Here is a 19,294-nt window from a genome sequence, read left to right as displayed (position 1 = left end):
ACATTTTTGTTCATTGATTATCAGTGTTAACAGAAGTCTCATTGTCTCATGCAGGTCGTGGAGCTGTCAGTGGTTGGTTCCTGCCTACTTTTGATTTGGGATTCATGAAGATATGTGTGATTGTGGTGTTTTGGTAGATACCGCCTTTGAGCTTTTGGTTTTGCTCACCTTGTTGCTCTCAGGAGGATTCACGACCTATGCAGCTGCCATCATGGCTGTTTTCTCAGAATCCTCCTAATATGTTTTGAGAATCTTGGATGTATTTGTTTGTGTTTTGTTTTTTTGTTTTCATCACTTTTAGGGTCCTGGGGCCTTCCTCTCATTTCCCTAACTGAGTCCCACAGCTGCTGATCTCTTGCAGTGCTGTTCACCAACTTCCCTTATTCAGCTGCAATAGAGGGTTCCCTATCACTCAGTCTTATTGAAGACATTATTCTTGGGTTTATTTTTTCCCATTCTCATGTTTGATCTGTTTACTTCTTTTTGGTAAGGAAGATTGGCCCTGAGCTAAGATCTGTTGCCAATCTTCCTCTTTTTGCGTGTGGAAGATTGTTGCTCAGCTAATATCTTCCTCTCTTTTGTATGCGGGGGTGCGACACCACCACAGCATGGTTTGATGAACAGTGTCCACACCTGGGATCTGAACCGGCAAACCCTGGGCTGCCAAAGTAGAGCACACGAACTTAACCACTATGCCACTGGGCTGGCCCCTGATCTGTTTACTTTTAAGAAGGAGTTTGGAAGATTGAGAAAAACTCTCTGCTGCTGTGGTCAGTGATATCATTGGAAGTTCATGCTTTTAAAAAAAAAATTTACAAAAGTGTCATACTGTAAATATCACTATGTCATTATGCAACTTCCTTTTTTATACTTAAGTTGTTTTTGAAATCTATTCATGTTGATACACATATACGCATATGTATACATAATTTCTTATAATTACTGTGTTATTTTCCCATTGTATTGATATACCACATTTAATTTACAAATTTGTCTATTCGTTTACATTTCTATTTCAAATTTTTCATGAAAACAGAAAAGACTGCAATAAAATACTGATATACTTCTCCTCAGGCTCATGTGTGAGAATTGCTATAGAATTTATTTATACAAAATTATCTTTAATCTTTCAAAATTTAAATAACATGAAAGTGTTTTATAAATGGAATATGGTATACAAATGTTGGGCACTTCAATTATCTTAGACTTTGGCCTTTTCCAATCTTTACAAAAACTGTCTTATGTTTTGATATCCACTCTTTTGGGTAAGAAAGACCTGACTTTTAAAAAATTTAAATTACAGCTTATCAAAGTAAACATTTCACTTCCCTTATAAGTTCCTTGAATCTGCTACCTTTCCTTTTAAGGGCTCAACAAACACATACCCCCAGCCCCCCGCTGCCCCTCGCTGCCCCAAGAGCCTTGTATGGAAGTCTCTGTGTTGGTAGTTTCCTGTGGTGGTTACCCTTCCAGTTTGTTCTAAATCAAGCATTCTAAAAAGAGAGAAGAACGGTATATTGGGTTCCCTTTCAGGCTTTTCCACCCTGTACCCACGTCCTCACGGTTTCTGACAGGCTCCCAGCAGTTCCAGCCAGGCAACTTAGCCTGAACTGAAACAAGGTTCTTAGTTTACATAATATTTTACTAACAAATAAGTGAGCCTGACTCTGGCCTGGAGGGCTGTGCTTTCATTTGGGTAAATTGACTGAGGAATCTTGAGTTCAATTCCTTGAATTTCCTGTGTATCCTTTTGTTGAGGAAAGCAGTGGTCCCAGTGCTTTTAGCTGTGGTCCAGGCAGCTGCGACTGCCCCGAACTAGAGCGGGTAACGTTTCTGCTTTTACTCAAGTCATGATTTTATAAGTTCATTTATTTGTTAATTTGCTTGACAGAACTGTCTGGAGCATTTGCTGCGTGTCAGGCTTGGTAGGACCTAGGGATGTAGAGAAGATGATGATGACAACGATGATGCTGGTACTGATTACAGTGGTGGTGTGTTTCCTTTCTTACAATGGCTGGAGGGTATTTTTCTAGTGTATGAATATACTGCATTTAATTTATCAGTTTCCCTATTCATTCACATTTAGGTTGTTCCATAATGTTTACTAATTATTCTAGTGATTTATGTGTATTAACTGCTTTCATCCTCACAATAACCCTGTGAGGTTGGCAATCTTGTTATTGCCCCTATTTTACAGATGAGGAAATTAATACACAGATCGTGAACCTGGGGTTTCATCCTAGGAAGCCTGGCTCCAAAGACCACATGTTCGAGAATTCTACTCCCTCCACCCGCCTCAGAAATATTCACCATCCTAAAGTCTTCATAGGCTGATAGCTTGACATGTAAATAAAACAATTATAGTACAAAATAATAAGAAACAACAGAGGAGCATTTAAAGCACAGGTGTAGAACAGAGGACAGGCGACCAGGTCACCTTTGGGAGGTGGGGGAAGTCTGTCAGGGAGGATTGCTGTTTTAAAGGATACACAGGCCCAGGCCAGTCAGTGTTGATCCTTTTCTCAAAGGGCATTTGCACACATCCAGGCACTGGTGGATGATGTTGACAGTGTGAGGCCATGAGCAACAGGGGTGGTCCAGTGGCCAGGGCTGCTCCCTAGAGTGACTCCACCAGGGGTCAGAAGTTCAGGCCCTGCCACTTCTGAGTCTCATGGCCCTTGGCAAGCCACTTAACTCCCCTGATGTGGTTGTCACTTAACAACCTCACAGAGTTGGTCTTAGTCTCAAAGGGAATAATTAATGCAGAAGTTCTTTGTAAATGGCAAAGTGCTAGGCAACTGTAAAGGGCTGTTAGCATTCCTCAGAAAGGGAAAATAAGGCCAGCGTGTCTCACGGGGGCAATTGTGAATTGCGATGCTATTGCCTTGCTCTACTGACTGCCTAATAATACTGGATTAATCTCTACATTCCAGCCTAAAAGTGTCAAGTACGGTGTTTTGCCATGATTTCTAAGCTGTGTGGTGTTGACCTGCCTGTAGGCTGAGGTGTGCTTCTCCATGGCACTAGGCAGTTACATCCTCTCTTCCTCCCCAGGCAGAAAGTATCCATTTTTGTACGATAATTAGACTTGGTCCACTAGTAATAGTCACCAAAATGGCCCAAACCACCAGAATGACAGTGTTGATTAACTCTATGAACGGAAGAAGGAATTTTCCCTAAGTCGTTCGCAGAGAGGGGGGAAAGCACAGCTGGGCTGAGGGGTTGTCCTGGGACGATTTGGCAGATTAGCTCTTTCCTTATAAAGGGTTTTATCTGTGACTCAATCTATAATTTCTTAGACCTGACGAGTTCTCCACCTATAACGATGATGAGGAGAAAATAACTGAAATGATGACACAGATTTCTTTAGGTCCTGAGTCCTTCCAATTTCCCTAGCTCCCTCTTGAGGGAGCTGCCTTCCATTCAGATCATGAAGAATTTACATTTAGGGTGTCCATCCTGTGCTACCCTGCTGAACGAGCTGGCCAGAGACATCCCCCTTGGAAGACGTATGATGACGTTGGCAGGGAAGGTCTCCTCCCCTTCAGCTCTGTGTCATTCTGGGGAATGAGCGTAGGCCCTGGGTTCTGGTGGGCAGGAGAGGGTTTCTTTTTTGGAGTCCATTGCCAAGTGAGGCCCCAGTGAGGAAAGCACCAGGCCTGAAGGTCTAGAGGTCAGTGTCCCTGTGCTTGTTGGTGAGCTGTCTTTTACTCTGGGCTTAGCTGGAAGACGTGGCTATAATATGCACTGGGAAGTAGAAGCAATGACAGTTTGCATGAAGGTGCTCTGTCAGGTTAATGGCTACCTTCATGACCCCAGCGTGGTTCCCAAGCTCAGTAGGCCACGGCTGCCCTGGCGCTCACCACCTGGCCACGCTACACGTACCTAGGCCTGGGGACAGCTCAGCTCTGCTTCTTTGTGAAGCTTCTAGTCAAAGAATCTCTCCAACAGCTGATTTTTGTCTTGCTCTGGCAGCTGTGAGGCCGCTGTAGATGTACACAGACTATTTCTGGAAACTTCACTGCAATGACCAGCTTGGGAGACCTGCTGCCTTTAACTCAGCAAGTCCTGGATTTCACCTGACAAAAGCACCAGCTTTACAACATTCCAGATCTTCAGGTTCTGAGTGCCCCACTTGCTTTCTAGTAGTTTCCACATAATTGACCCCATGGCTGCTGTAAGCTACCCACTTAGAATTTCTATATCTTTATTCATCCAAGTTATTTTAGCATATTTTATTGTTCCAAATTATGTAGTTTGAAATTGGTTTTGCCTTGAATGACTAACTTATTTCTTGGAAATAAATGATTACAAGCCCCTAATTCTTTGCGTCTACCTTAGCTAAAGTCATATTGAAGCCCTAAGCCGCACATTTCAAGCCTTGAGAGGACTAGTCGTTCTTGACACAAGTACATCTGAGAGCGCACAGCACCCGGCCACCGGGACTCTTTGTTTATGTTCTTCTCAGCTGATGGCCCTCTGCTCACCCCGCTCACAGTCACAGCCAAAGTTGCCTTTTGCCCTCATCTCCTGCTCCCCTCTCCCTTACTCCGTCCAGCACACAGGTCTCCGTGCTGTTCCGCAGACATCCCTCGCTGCCTCGGACACCTTCGTACCAGTGTTCCCTCGGCCTGAACGCTTTCCCTCAGGTGTCCATGGGAGGGCGCCTTCACCTCCTTCAGGTCTTTGTCCAAAAGTCACCTTCTTAGGGAATTGTCCTTCCCCCTCTATGTGAAAATGAAGCAGCTTCCTGGAACCAACTCTCTCTCCCGCTGCTCTATTTTTCTCTATAGTCTTTACCACCACCGGACATACACTCTATTTTGTTTATTGTATATTTCTCCCAACTAGAATACAACCCTTAAGAGGAGAAGATTTTTATCTGGTTTGTCACATCCCCAGTACCTAGGCGAGTGTTTGGCATGAACTAATGCACAATGAATATCTTTTAATGAACGCATGGACATTATAGCCTCTTATTTGATTAAGAATATAATTTGAAGTTATTCCCCCTTCCATAATATTCCTTCAAGTAAAAATTAAATGTCTCTAAAAGAATAACTCAAAAACAACAAAAAAAATCTCATTTTCTACAGATATATTTTTTTGAAGAGCATTTTTTTTCTGGCAATAAAAGTAATACTGATTCATTGTAAGAAGTTCAAAAAAGTGTGGCCAGTTTAAATGGCTAGCAATCCCGCAGAGTTAGGCACCCTTAGCATTTCAATGCATTTCCTTCCAGACTGTTAACCAAGCATGCACATATGTGTGCACACATATTTTTAAATGAATACATAATTGCATGTCTTGACTATATATATGTGTTTAAATTGAGATTTTACTATGTTTAATTTTATCCTGTACTGTGCCAGGAGCATACTAGGTATTGTTGCTTCTTTTTCTAAAACATTAAGTTCAGAAGTATCTTAATATTGTACCATATAATCTATCATAATTTATTTAACTAGTCTGCTATTGTGGACATTTAAAAAAATATTTTTAAACTTTCATTTGAATAAAAATTTCATTCATGTCTATTTGGTTTATTGGTCTTTAACAGCTCTTTTATTTATTCTAATTTTTTAAACTTATTTTGCTCATGTATTTTACTCATAAATAATCTTCTTCAGAGTTTAATCTTTTGTCCTTGTGATTAATTATTTAAGTGCTGTTGTCTAAGTGGTTTAGTCTCACGGCCTGTCTACCTTTAATTCCTTAGTTTTAACTGTCTTACCTTCTTTGTAAATTATTTCTCTAAATTATTTTCTAAATGGTTTCATCTTTACATGACATATTTTATAGTGTTTTTACTTTGGGCATTTGGGCAACAGCAGTGATTTCTTGCCTGCGGCCACCTCTTCCTCCTCATCTCTCATGGCCCCATCCTGGCGCTCTCAGAAACCCCTTACTTTAAAGAACGTTCTCAGGACATTGATGGTTTTCCCTTGCAGCTGACCAAGTCACAGGGCCCTCTGGAATCACATTGTGACCACGTCTACCTGAAGAGAGGAACATTCCAAATTCTAGTCTCTGAAGTGCCCAGTCCCTGGCTGGAGGATGCAGGAACGTTACCCTGTTACCCGCCTGAGGTGACGGGCCCAAGTGAAGGAAAGCAGACAGCCCTCGGGAAGCTGCTCCCTGCTTCTGTAGCTGGAATGCTGGCATCATTTCTCCCTCAGGCTCTGTCTCTATCATTGTTATTTTAAGCTTTCTACTGATTTCCTTTTGGGGCAGGTAACACTTTTGAGTCCCCTCGGCCACCATCAGGCCCAACGAAGAGCTGGCTGGAGCTGGGGTTACTCCTATAGGCCTCAGCGCCAAGAAGATCTGAGATCCTGGTGAATGAAACAGATCTGTCCAAATTGCAGCCTTAAAGAAGAGGCCTGTTTCTTCAAAGTGGACAGTGATGGATGTTGATGGGGTGTTCTTTCTCTGCATCTTAAGGTGGGCAGGGTGCTACCTGAGGAGATGAGGGCCTCTGAGAAGCATCCACAATCATAGCTCCCTGTAATGCAGGAGTGTCTTCCCACTGGCTTCTCTCGTTCTCTCTGAGCCAGGAGGAGCTATTTCTCTTGGTGAAGCATTTTCTCTTCTCTTGAAACCTGGATGACTGCATGTCCTTTGACGCCCACCCTCCCTCAGCCCTTCTGAATCGATGACTTCAATCTCTGGCTGACTCATTCACTGGTCAACTCTGTGGTCCTCAGGGGTGTCCAGGAGACTCTTTACATGGGTCAATTCACAAGGGTGGGAACCTTGCTATAGGTGCACTTAGAAATCCTGGGACACAGGAATTCAATTAATAGATGAAACTTCCCCAGATGAGTTGACTGGAAGACTCCCCTTGACCCTGACTCATGGGAGCTCAGGTGAAGGCTAAGGCCACCCAGGTCTCATGAATCCAGCTGGAACTTTTGGCATTGCAAAGCCCTCTCAAGCACTAATTTTGGTGAGGATCAAGGCTGCCCCAGGGAGAAAGGCCCAAGGTGTCCTGCCCTACATACCCATCTATATCATCCTCTGGGAAGCACAGGACGTCCTGACCTGATCTGATCTGATTTGTATTCAAAGTTATATGACCACCCAATAACCAGACCTCACCTGCACTGATACCATTTTAACGACTTTTTAACATAATCTTTCCTTTGTCTTGTAAAGAGATAACTCACACACCTATGCCTTAAATTTAGCCCTACCCTCAACCCATTGCAGCTCTTCACTGCCCATGGGTCCTGCCCCCATGTTACTCCATGCTATTCTCCGAATAAGAGAGCACTACTGCCAGACCTTGAGAGTCCAAGAAATCTTTCTTTCGACTCCTCGAGCCCGCATCAATTTCACTTCTTGGTGTTCACGTCACAATGCATATTACAGTTGTCTGATTAGATAAACTCTCCAAGATAAAGGTCCAGATATATTGCTAAGAGACTTGGATTTTAGGAAACACATCTTCTCAAATTTAAAGTTTTAAGCCCCTTTTCTCTCCAGCTTTGTGGAAGAAAATACCTTTGGCAAAGGTTGGGTGGGCTGGCGCCTATATCTGCTCAGCCTCAGGGAGGATTGGCTTACGCGGTAAGAACCTGCTTCTTCCAGATCTGATCTAGGAGTCTCACAGTTGTATGATCTGCAGTCAAACATAACACCCTCTGGCCAGTGGACATTCCATCTACGTGGTTGTTTGGTCCCACTGCAGGCCAACTTTAACCCTGATTCTCTACTCCAGGAGGGCAGTGGTTAGCCGAGAAGACCTGTCACTGGGCCCAACCCTGGGCTGGCAGGGCCTAACAGGCCACCCCGCCAGGTGGTGCAGGGTCACAGCTGGGGGCGAGGTCGATTTCAAGGATTTGCTACAGTTTCTAAGTGAATTTTATTGTCATGACATTCTTCTCACTCCTTTGCTCTCAGAGGTGCTTTCTTGAGCAGGAGAGAAGGGTCAGAGTGTTTCGGTGGGTGCCTTTATCCTCGGGCACTTCTGAGAGTGCCGGCTCTCAGTCCAGAGAGCGCGACTACACACACCCTGGGGCTCTAAATGCTCGAATCCCAGCCGCTTTTTGTCTTGTAAATAGCAAATCCACCTGAGATTGTGTGCATTCTGGAGAAGCAAAGCGCCTCTTCCTCTCTGTTAAATAGCCTGAAGGTGCATTTACAACTTGAAGTGTGAGAAATTCACCACCAGCTGGGGACCAAGGCCAAACGACTTTCTAGCTGTCAGCCTGTTCTGTCACACGACTTGGTGCCTATTGCAGCTCTCACACCTCTGACAATCTCAACCAGATGGGATGAGGGCCATTCAGGTGGGTATTTAGTTTCTAGACTTTATAGTGTATCCATACCTTGAAGTCCTATTGCAACTATTTAAAAAGCAAGCATGCTTTTGGAGATATTGTAAGACATGGGAAGACGTTCATGGTACCATACTAAGTTAGAAAAATAAAACGGTAGGGTCCACAACTACTTCTTCAGTATGGTCCCAGCTTTGTTATTTGTGTATGTGTCCATGCCAAAATGTTACGGTAGGTATTTTTGAGTGACTCCATTATAGGTACTTTCCAATATTTTTTAAATGTGTACAATGTGTATGAATTATTTTTATAATGAGAAAAGACATGTAATTGAAATAGCATAAGACCAAAAGAAAAACTTTATCATGGACATAGGATAATATAATGAACCCCCAGCTATGGACCCATCACCTTGCTTCAAAAATTATAACTATTGACTACTCTTGTTTCATCTATGCTCTCATCTACTACCTCCCTGCCTTTATTATTATTTTTTAATTAATAGACTTTATTTTTTTAGAGCAGTTTTCGGTTTACCAAAAATTGAGCAGATAATATGCAGAGTTCCCACATAGGCACACATCTTGCGTTAGTGTGGTACATTTGCTACAACTGATGAACCAATATTGATACATTATTACTAACTCAAGACCATAGTTCATATTAGGGTTTACTCTTTGTGTTGTACAGTTCTGAGCATAAGCTTTTTATTTCACAATTTATAGTTGATTATCCCCAAGACTACAAATGTCTGAACCAAATCAACCACTTCAAGTATCTAAATTACCTTCTAACTAGACAGTTCAGGAACCAGTGAAGTGATGAAAAAGCCCCTTAGCACTACCTGAAAATTATAAAGTTGAGAAAACAGCTAACTTTTCTGTTACTAGACCATGGTAAAAATCACTACTCACCAGAGTGTGGGTTGTGGGTTGCCCCAAGTGTGGGAGGGGCGGCGGGTGGGGGAGGAGCCTGCCTCCTGCCACAGCCGGTGTGGGCCTGGAGAAGACAGAACCGACTCTCTCTCGAGGGAACAGTAACTTTAATTGGAGCACAGCTGTTGTTGAGGTAGGGGGAGAGGGAAGGCGAGTGCAGAAGTTTCTGCAAGCGTGACTGGAGCCAGAACCTACAAGGGAATTACAAAAATAAAAAAGTCATCCTTCTGGCAATTGAACGGAGGAATTTTCGGTAGTGGAATGGGGGTGGGGCACGTGCGGGGCCATTACCTCACTGCTGCCCTGCAGCTTTTCCCAGACACCTGCCAGATGCTAATTAGTCAAATCCTCAGGAGCTGGGATACAGATCGGGGAGCGAGGAGCAGAGGTCATTTCCCCCAAGATTTTTGCAAAAAGTCAGAGTTCACTGCCCAGTCCTCTCAATCAAGCACAGACGTTGTTTCCTACATGCACAAGGGGATCAATGATTGTCACGGTCACTGACCTAGGCCCTAAATCTGTCATGCCAGCTGTTGGAGAGACCACATTACTGGCTTGGCATTCAACAATGCCACTAAGAAGACTTCATTGAGCACCTGGGCCGCTGGCACTTCCCAGGCTGTGGGGATCCAGCAGTGACAGACCAAGCCTGTGCCTCATAGCGCTGACCTTCCACTGTGGGACACTGAAGCTCCTAAGGACAATGTGGTCTGCTTGTCTTTTGTTTATTTCCAACCTGCCTTCACCCCACTCTCCATGTAACCAAAGGGACACTTCCATTCACAGACACACGTAGTCTGGGTTTCCTGAGAGTGACGCAGACGTGAAACTGAATTCTAAGTTTCCAAGTTACCGGATATTCAGCTTCTCATGCTGGTGTGGTGAATGCCCTGCTGAGTGGGCGGAGGCCCAGAGTGAGTGGCACTGCTGACCGCTTCCTCTCGATGCCGGTCACTTCTCACCGAGTGGCCTGCACAGCTTCCCAGGAGGACCATCACACTCTCAACCCAGAATCACCTCAACTTTTTAAGATGCTTAAGTTAGTCTGAAAAAATCTGCATATTAAGGCCACTAGAAAAGTTGAAAAAAGAGAACAAAGAAGAGACTAGCTCTACATGATTAAAAAATGTATTTTAGATTTCCTTGGAAATAGCACCTGGTAAGAGTTCCAGATACAGCCTTACCTCCCTTCCCATGAAAACACCTATGAAGAAACAGAAGAAATTGAGTAAGAACAGAATCTTATACAGTATGTATTCTGTGTCAGGTACCACGCTAGGTACTTCCTACAGCTCACTGAGGTCAGCTGATAACTGACCCCATTTTACAGAGTGGGACACCGACTCCTTTGTGAGGCAGATGACTGCCATAGATTACCAGTTGGCAAGGGGAAGGGTGAGTATTTTGTCCAGTCCTTCCTCCATCCCAAGGCCTTGCCCCTTACCATGGCCACTCAACTGATTTTCAAAATCCTGGAGGAATTTCCACAAACGTGAAGACCATAGGGGTGGGACCAAGAATCATGTGCAGAGGCTGGCAGGGCTCTGACCCCAGGACTGGTTAAGAGGGACAACAGCTTGGGGCATGAGGTGCTGCAGGGCCCACGCATCACCTCTCCGCTCCTGGACCCTGCACGCGTGGCTGTGCAGGCCATGGTGCAGTCATGTCTGAGCTGCAGTTAGTTCTTAAGGGCTTCTTAGGGGGCCGTCCATAACTGAGCTGAACCATTATTCTCTTCCAGCCTGAGACAGAGCAAGTCTGCCAGCCCACTTCAAGGGAGACACTACCATCCTTTCTCTGGGAGCGCCCCCTGGCTCGGAAACCTGTGATTAACTCTATCATGTCCTGTATGAGAATTCCTCTGCGTTGTCCAGAGAATTGCTCCCCTTGTTGTTTGCCCCATTTCTTCCACCCCATTCTCCCATAAGCCCTCTCTTTCCAGATCCATTCAAGGGAACAGCTTCCACCAATTGCAGACCAGAAAGTGGAGGACAATAGGTAGTAGCACTTCTCTCCCTAATTCTTCCCTTGCCCTCAACCGGCTACAGGCAGCTCTCCATGTAGTAGCTACCATGATTCTTTTAAAATGTAAGTAGGCTCATGCTGCTATTCTGTTGGAACACCTCCACACGTTTCCCATCTCAGAGTAAAAGCCTCTTCTCCCCACACTCCACTGCTGGCCTCGAGCTGCCTCAATATGCCAGGTGAGGTCCTGCCTCAGGGCTTTGAATCCCCTGTGCCCGTCCCTGGAGATATTCTCCCTCCAAGTGTGTGCATGCTCTGCTATCCCCACTATCAGCTTGAACAAGGACTACTAAATCTTTACCAAGGTCAAGTTCATTTACCAAATCTGAGCACCTCAATTTCCGGAATATTGGTAATGCAAGAAAGAGTTTTGGCTTGAACTAGAGAAGTTGGATCTGTTCGACCTGTGAAATCTGTCAAGAATACGTAGGGGTGATTCAACAAGGGGGAAGTGAACTGGTCTTCTCTCCCTTAAATGATCTGCCAAGGAGAGGAAGGGAATCCAGATGTTTCAGGACAAAGGCAGATGTTGGAAAGGTGCCTGTTGAAGTATTCATTCCATAAATACCTACTGAGCACTGACCATTGGAGATAATGAGTTAGGAGGTGAGGCTGTCGCACAGGAGCAGAGTCCTTCCCTCACCCAGCTCGTGGTCTAGTTGAGGAGACAGATGCTGATTAGGTGGCCATACAAATAATTATAAAATCATAACTCTGAGAGGTGCAGCGAAGGTGGGAAGGCCAGTTCTAGGAGATTTGTCTGTTAGGGAGGTCAGGGAAGTCTTCCTGAGGAAAGGGCTATTTGACGTGGGGTGTGAAATATGAATCGGAGAGGTGTCAAATGGGGCTACAAGATTTCTGGCTCACACTACTTGATGGGCTATAGTAAAATTCAGTGAGATAGAAAACACCAGAACATGAGAGGAACAGGTGTGGGTTGGGTGGGGAAAATAAGTTCTGTTTGTGACTTTAGTTGGAGAAATATTTGAGACATTTAAGAGCCAATATTATGTAGACAATTGGATATTACAGGATATATCAAAGACAATATACAGACAAAAATGTGGAAATCAGAGGAGTGGTCTGGCCCAAGCCACCTGGCACGCCGTGTGTGGTAATAAGCCATGGGTGCACACAAGTTCATCTGAGGAAAGAGTGTAGATGGAGAAGAGGATGGGTCCAGAGGCAGCCTTGAGGAGCTCCAACATTCCAAGTTTAAGTAGAGGAGGATGAACTTGCCAAGAAGGCAGAGAAGTTTCCAGATCATCAGGAGGAAAAGCAGGAGGGTGTGGTGTGAGTGAAGTTGAGGGGAAGTTCTTTGTACTATTGTTGCAACATTTTTGTAAGTCTGAATAATATTTTTTACCCAATTAGGGCTGTTCAGATAGAAACACAAGTAACTATGTGGAGTTTACAGTAAAAAATAGATGTATTTTTGATGACCAGACAAGCCTGGCTTGTGCCCTCTGTCCTTCACCCCACCATCCATCATCTGTCTTCCATTTTGGAAGGTGGACACAGTGCCTGGGAGCACAGCAGCTCTCCTGTATTTATGGTACAGAAACCTCAAACTAAGGTTGGTGGGTTGGGACTACAGATGGGGCCTGGATCCTTGTGACACTGTCAGCCTCCATACTAGCTGTGGGCTGTGTTGCACACATTGCTTCTTACTATGGACAAATAAGCCAGCACTGTCGGGTCTTCCGTTACTTGCAAACAAACTCAGTCCTAAATGATGCAAATAAAATATTTGTATTACTATATATAATAAATAATGACTTCTTCATATAGTATCATGATTCTGGACATTTGGAAAACATTTACAAAAAATGTCACATTGTTCTCATCTTCCTTCATAATGGTAAATGGCATATAACTTTCTATAATGAATTTAGAACAATTTTTCTGCATAACATTGAGGGAAAATTAAATATTATCAAGGGCCTACAGAATGATGAGTTGTACACTTTGATCTTCTTATAAAACTAGTCAATCTAATGTAATAATTTAAGATATTAAAGTTAGTTATTCAAACATTGACAGTCATAAACACAGCAGCAGTATATGCATCTTCTCAACTAATGTCACCTGGTTATTGATATAAATTATTCTTAAACATATAGTTCGCTGAGCGATTCATGTATTGACAGCTTCACCTTCAAAAATAATAGGGAATACAACATGAAAATGACACTATACTAAAAGAAACTTAGCTCACTGAGTTAGCATTTGGAAATGACTAAGAAATAGCCCGCTATTTGAAAATAAGACAAAACTTTGGTTGGGACATAAAATTAAACTTATTACTTGGTAAATTTCTTACTCAAGTAACATGTCCACATGAATTCTGTTTCACAAATTCTGCTTTATCATGAATTACATAAGAACTTATTTTAATGTGTTTGCTTTCCTTTAGAAAAAGAATTATAATAGGCTTTTCACCATGTTTGCCTCATAGGCAGAAGACTCTTAGGAGTAGTTCCAGACGCAGGAGCCCCACAGCAAACCTGAAGCCTTTCTGAAACACCCTGGGCAGACCTTGAGCGCCCCTAGCTGATACCTTTGTTTGGGTAACTCTGTCTGGATCAGTGCAGCTTCTCTTTGCAATTCATGACTTGGCACTAAACCTCTTTGATATTGTGCTCTGACTTCAGGAAGCATACCTCTATCTTGCAGTATCTCCACTGAGCCACTGACAGGTGCCTGAAAATTGCTTTGTAAATGGTCAGATGAGACTAGCAGGTACTTTTGGATCAACACTGCAGTGAGAGGAGTCTAGAAGATCATGGTTGCTAGCAATTTTGGTGTTCTTTCTAGGTGCCCCAGACTTGGGGATGCAGTGATGGTCAGGGATGTTGGTTGGAAAACATTTCTTCCTGGGCTGTGGACGTTTCAATATTTCTACACCCCACATTTCTACTACATTGAGTTATTCTTTGAACATTTCCCGCCTATTTTACTTCCACGAAAAAATTTTCCCCAAATCCACCATCTCAGTGTTGAGCGGTGCAGATCTAATCTCATCTCCCCCAAAAGCTTTTCCAGATCTCATTAGTCATCCCCCATGGACGCCCATGATTTTTGGTCCACATCCCAGGGGCTTTGTATCTTGTGCCTGCTTTCTCACCAGACTCCTAGCTTTTAGAAGGAGGACATTGTTCTTATCCCCCGCTGAAGGCCCCCAGTGTTGGTACACAGTGTGTGGACCTAGAAGGAGCGTCACATGTGCTTGAACAGGAGTAAGGGAGATTGGAGATTTCCTCCGTCGTGTGATTGATGCTGTCTCCATCCCATCGATAAGTGGAGATTGGTTTGGGTTCTCTGGAGTGGTCTCTGGCCCTTGTAAAATTCAAAGTGGAGAGAATTTTGGTTAACAGAAGAAATGGAGAAGGACCAACTCAAATTTTCCTTGCCAAAGGTCAGGGCATTGTTTATTCTCTAAATTGCTCTGAAATCGAAACTTTCCTTAATTTGGGACAGATAAGAATAATTTTGGGCAGATACGATAAATACTTCTGGGAAGCTGTCATTGCCCCCTGGCTTGGCAGTGATGCTGTTACAAAATGATTATTCAAGACTTTTTTCTGCCTAGTTTGAATTATTAAAAAACCCAGAATTACCTGATCTAAAAATAGATCAAGATCTCCTTCCGACACACCTGAAACTCATAGACTGCACAAACACGGGCTTAGTCCTCACTTGAGAAACTATCCAGACAGCCCAGCATTTGGTAGATGTAATGATTCACCACCCCTTTAGATTCTTTTCTCATTAGTTGATTGCATGATGGGCATATTAGAAAAAATGAAGTTGTGTGCTAGGGTGAATACTCATAAAGGAATCAAAGAGCAAACTTTTGTGTGCCAGGTTAGCAACTCTCTTGGCACAATTTACCTGGGGGAAAAAAAAAGTGAAATTGATTAGGCTAATTTCTGGCAAACCAAAAGAGGCTGCAGTAAGTTCTTGAAAGGCGCAATCTCAACTCTTTGGCCCTATACCTCTCACCTCGCCTCACCCCATTCCTCAGCCGGGAGTGGAGGCTGATCAGTGAAACAGGGAAAGACACGTCACTCCCTGAACCCTCTTCTCTGAGCTGCGACTTCTGCTACAAAGCTGAACACGGGGAAAGACATCCTGACCAACTCTTCTTGTTTGGGGCAGAGCATCAAGTCCTCACTTCCGGGAGTCACACATACTTGTTTCCATGCCAGGCCCTGGTCTGTCTTGTCAGAGGGAGTTCTGTGGCAGAGGGCAGGTGTTGCTCCTCGTGGAGTCTAGGGGCCTCAGGCCCATGAGGCCTGACCCACGCGAAGGCCCTGTGAGCCATGCTTGGTTGGGGTGAAAGGAGGAGTTGAAAAGGAGAGAGAATGGCCACTGTTGGGTGTGGGGTGGAAAGTACAAGAAAATGCAGATATCTGTGAGGTGGGAATGGTTGCCTCCTCCTCACAGGTGAGGACTGAGGCTCCACATGTGCCGTGTCCATGTCACAGTCAGGAGGGAGCAGGTGCCCTGTTGTTTTCCATCCCACTCTGCATAGGCAGGTGTGAACGCTGGTATAACAAGGGTTCGCAGGCTGTGTCAGTTGTGTGCATTTGGTGTTTGAAAGGGTATTACATTTAGGATGGGGCTGCAGTATGTCCAGGTGGTGAGGAAGGAGGGCTGAACTGGGAATGAGAAGACCCAGTCCGAACTATTTGTGTGACCTTGGCTGGGTCACTTAATATTAGAAATCCTGGCTTACACAGTACTAAGTACTGGCGTACACAGACACTGGCTAGCTGCTATCTCTACTCTCTCTAACGGGAAATGGTGGACCATAAGATACCAAACTGTATCTGCCTCTGTTTCCAACAGAGTCAGGTTCAACTGTCATCTCCTTCCCCCCTCAAAAAAAAAAAAAAAAAAAACTGGGAAAATTTTGTTAATCCTTTTTTTCAAAAAAATTTAATACAAAATTATAGAAAAAAAGAAGCCTGAACTTTAGTAACGTAGCTGGAATAATTGGTGGCAGAGGCAGCAATGGGAGAAGAGGTTTAATTTAGCTTATTTTCTGTGGTTGTTGATTGTTTGCTAGTCTCATGGTGATGGAAGTGACCCATGTTTTCTAAGGGACCAAGAAGCTGCTGGAGGTTTGGTTCTCCCAGCAGCAAACAGTTGCAAACCAAGGATCTGGGAACCTCCACACCATCCCAAGATCCCAGTGGGACATACATTTGAAGGATGTTTTGTGTTCAATTATAAGTGTGACAAAAACTGCCAAGCAGCAAGCTGTGGGCTCCGAGTAGCATGTTTATCTCCAAGAGAAGTTTCATTTTGAAGACATGTGGAACCACCTCTGCTGAAAGCACTGGATCCCCTGTTGAAGCTTGCCAGGGATTACAGTGGGTTTGACTCAATTAAAATCTTTTATTTTCCTAAGGATTTCATGAAGGCTTCTCTCCAAGGGTACATACACTGGAATTTTCAGGAATAACTAGCTTCTTAATGCAATTTTCCCAAATGGAGCAACCTATTGTCCGGGATGTGTGAATTCCGACTGTTGGTACTTGTACAGTCTGGGTTTCCCAGAGACTCAGGTCATCAATTAGCCAGATCAGACCCTGGAAATACTGATGCATGAGCTGGACCCAGAAGTTATGGACCAATTCTACATGAAAGATGGTGCTACTGCAAAAGATGTTATTTGTGAGAGTGGAATTTGTGACCTGATGCCAGGTTCTGGCCCTGATGTCACACTGTTCAATGCCTGTGGGTATTCAATGAATGGAAAGTAATCAGAGAGAACTTATTGGACTATTCATATCACTCCAGGAGCAGAATTTTCTTGTGGTAGCTTTCAAATAAACTTCAGTCAGGAACTGTTATAATGACCTGATTGGGAAAGTCACGAGAGTCTTTAAGCCAGGAAAATATGTGACCACCATTTGTCTCTCAGAGTTCTAAATATCCCACAGTGCTATCTTTGCTCCAGAAGATAGAAGGTTTTAAACATCTTGGTTGCCAGAGTCCTATGTTCAGGACTCTGATGATTATGATTTTGTTTTTACCAGTTTTGCTAAGAGGCAGTAACAGTAGCAGAGTCAGTTGAGAAAATGAAGAAAAAATGCCAAAAGGTAACACACATAAAGGAGGCAGTGGCTGCTTTCTAGATATTGATCCTGGGTCCATGCTTTCCATAGCTATCACCTTGTGGTTGCAGAGAGCCCTACGTGTGATGATAGTGTGAGCGTGTTGAATTGTATGCGTTATTATATCAAGGAGTTAGATATCTCACATGAGTGTTCTCTCCTGTGTTTAGTATTCTGTGAAACTGAAGTGCATGTAGGAAAAAACTTTTATATGAAACATTAGAACACTTGGTGAAAACAATTCAATTTGATTATGCCTGCTGTAATATTTCTCCAGGTATTGTCCAAAATTCCCCACAGACAAAGCTTTCATCCTCATTAGGTGCTGACCTCAGCCTAACCATCTGGGACTGTTCTATTATATTGCTCCCAGAATTTTACATCCAGTTAGTGATACTTTCTAGAACATATTCTCTGCTAACGTTATTGAGACCAATTTATACTTCGTGTGGATTTTGTTTGAAATAGTAATTAAAGTTTTTCTTCCACAAATCAAGTCATCTTGAGAAAATGATCACAGTTACTCATTTTGTGCATTACTGTTTTCACATTATTGCTCCCTGCATTTGTAGCCCTTTAATTGATTTCTTTCCCTACTAAGGTATAACCCCTCCCCCCTCCAATAAAGCAATAGACCGTTACACTGTGTGTTGGTACTAATCTTACACCCCAGAGAGGGAAGGCAGGGTGAATCTTGGGCTTAATTTTCTTTTGAGGTCAAGGGAATTTGGCCTCCTTTTTATTGGCATGGACTCTTTTGGAAGATAGTGACAAAATTAAACTTCTCTAGTGGTGATTATCAAGGAAGACCCATAGAGCGTTGTAGATTGAGATTAGGATGTACTGGCAGAACTGCGTGGAGACCATATGCCATTCTGTGCTCCCTAGCAACTGAGATTAGCTTCCCATGAGAACCGTGCCTCTACTGACTTGTGGAGTAGTAGTAGACAAGGATTTTCATCACCAAGTCTATTAGTAGGGAGATTCAGCATGAAGGTTGTACGGGATTCAGTAAGTCAGTCAGCTTGGATCATTCACCTTAACTTTTACATTAGTTGCCATTTCCACTAATTTCGAGTGATAATATCCTGTAAGCTTTGGTGCAAAACTGAATCAACGTCTTTTCCATCTTGTGACTTAAAGTTGGGTGACTTTGTGATGCATGTGTTAAGAGTTCTGACTTTGTTCCTCTCACTGTGGTGTCCCTGTCACCACGCCTCCTAGGATCAAGTGAATGGCCACTCAGAGTGGGAACTGTCCAGTTTATTCAGATGGAAAAGTGAAGCAGAATGCTATCCATAAAACATAACATGCAAAATTCCAATACAGTCAATGGGAAATGCCTAGAAATATAGGCTTTCGAGAGTTAGCATCTTTCAGCTATATTTGCAGATACTGTGAGATTTAAGCAGCTGAAAGAACAACAAAGTTGACTAAATAGTATTTCTTCTTGTTCTCAAAATATTTTTTTAAGTCTTTCTGGATTGATGCAGTGATGTTTTGTTCCTTCTGTATTTACTTATAAATCCTTTTTCAGTGTTTCTAAACATAAAATCTACTTGTTTGAAATCAATGATTGGGACACTACTTTGACTTTTATTTGAAGCACGTTGTTGACTGTAAGTTTCACTGGCAAAGCTTTCAATCAATGTGATCAGTGTGGCTCTTTAATTAGCACAAAACCTAATGGTCGGTGCTCTCAGTAGATTTGATGACATTTGTTGGTTTGAAGTCTGATTTTTTTCCCCTAATAAATTAAAAAATTTTATCTAATGTTGAAAAACTGCACAAAATTGTATGCAACAAAGCCTAGGAAAAAGAGAACTATAGATTGAGTAGTAATCTAAATTCATCCTACTGTGATAGATGAGGGAATGTTTCAGTGCTGTAATTTCTCCTTTATGGTGTTGGACTTAAATCAGTT

General features: G+C 43.2%; 1 pseudogene; it reads left to right on the top strand.

Annotated features, from left to right (window-relative positions):
- The first annotated feature begins 16,326 nt into the window (after positions 1 to 16,326).
- LOC100054916 (S-adenosylmethionine decarboxylase proenzyme-like) lies at positions 16,327 to 17,338 on the top strand (annotated as a pseudogene).
- Positions 17,339 to 19,294: the final 1,956 nt, after the last annotated feature.

This window comes from Equus caballus, chromosome 1, assembly GCF_041296265.1.
Source record: "Equus caballus isolate H_3958 breed thoroughbred chromosome 1, TB-T2T, whole genome shotgun sequence".
In the NCBI taxonomy this organism is placed as follows: domain Eukaryota; kingdom Metazoa; phylum Chordata; class Mammalia; order Perissodactyla; family Equidae; genus Equus; species Equus caballus.
Note: the sequence above shows the minus strand (reverse complement) of the source record. Positions and strands in the feature narration are given on the sequence as shown.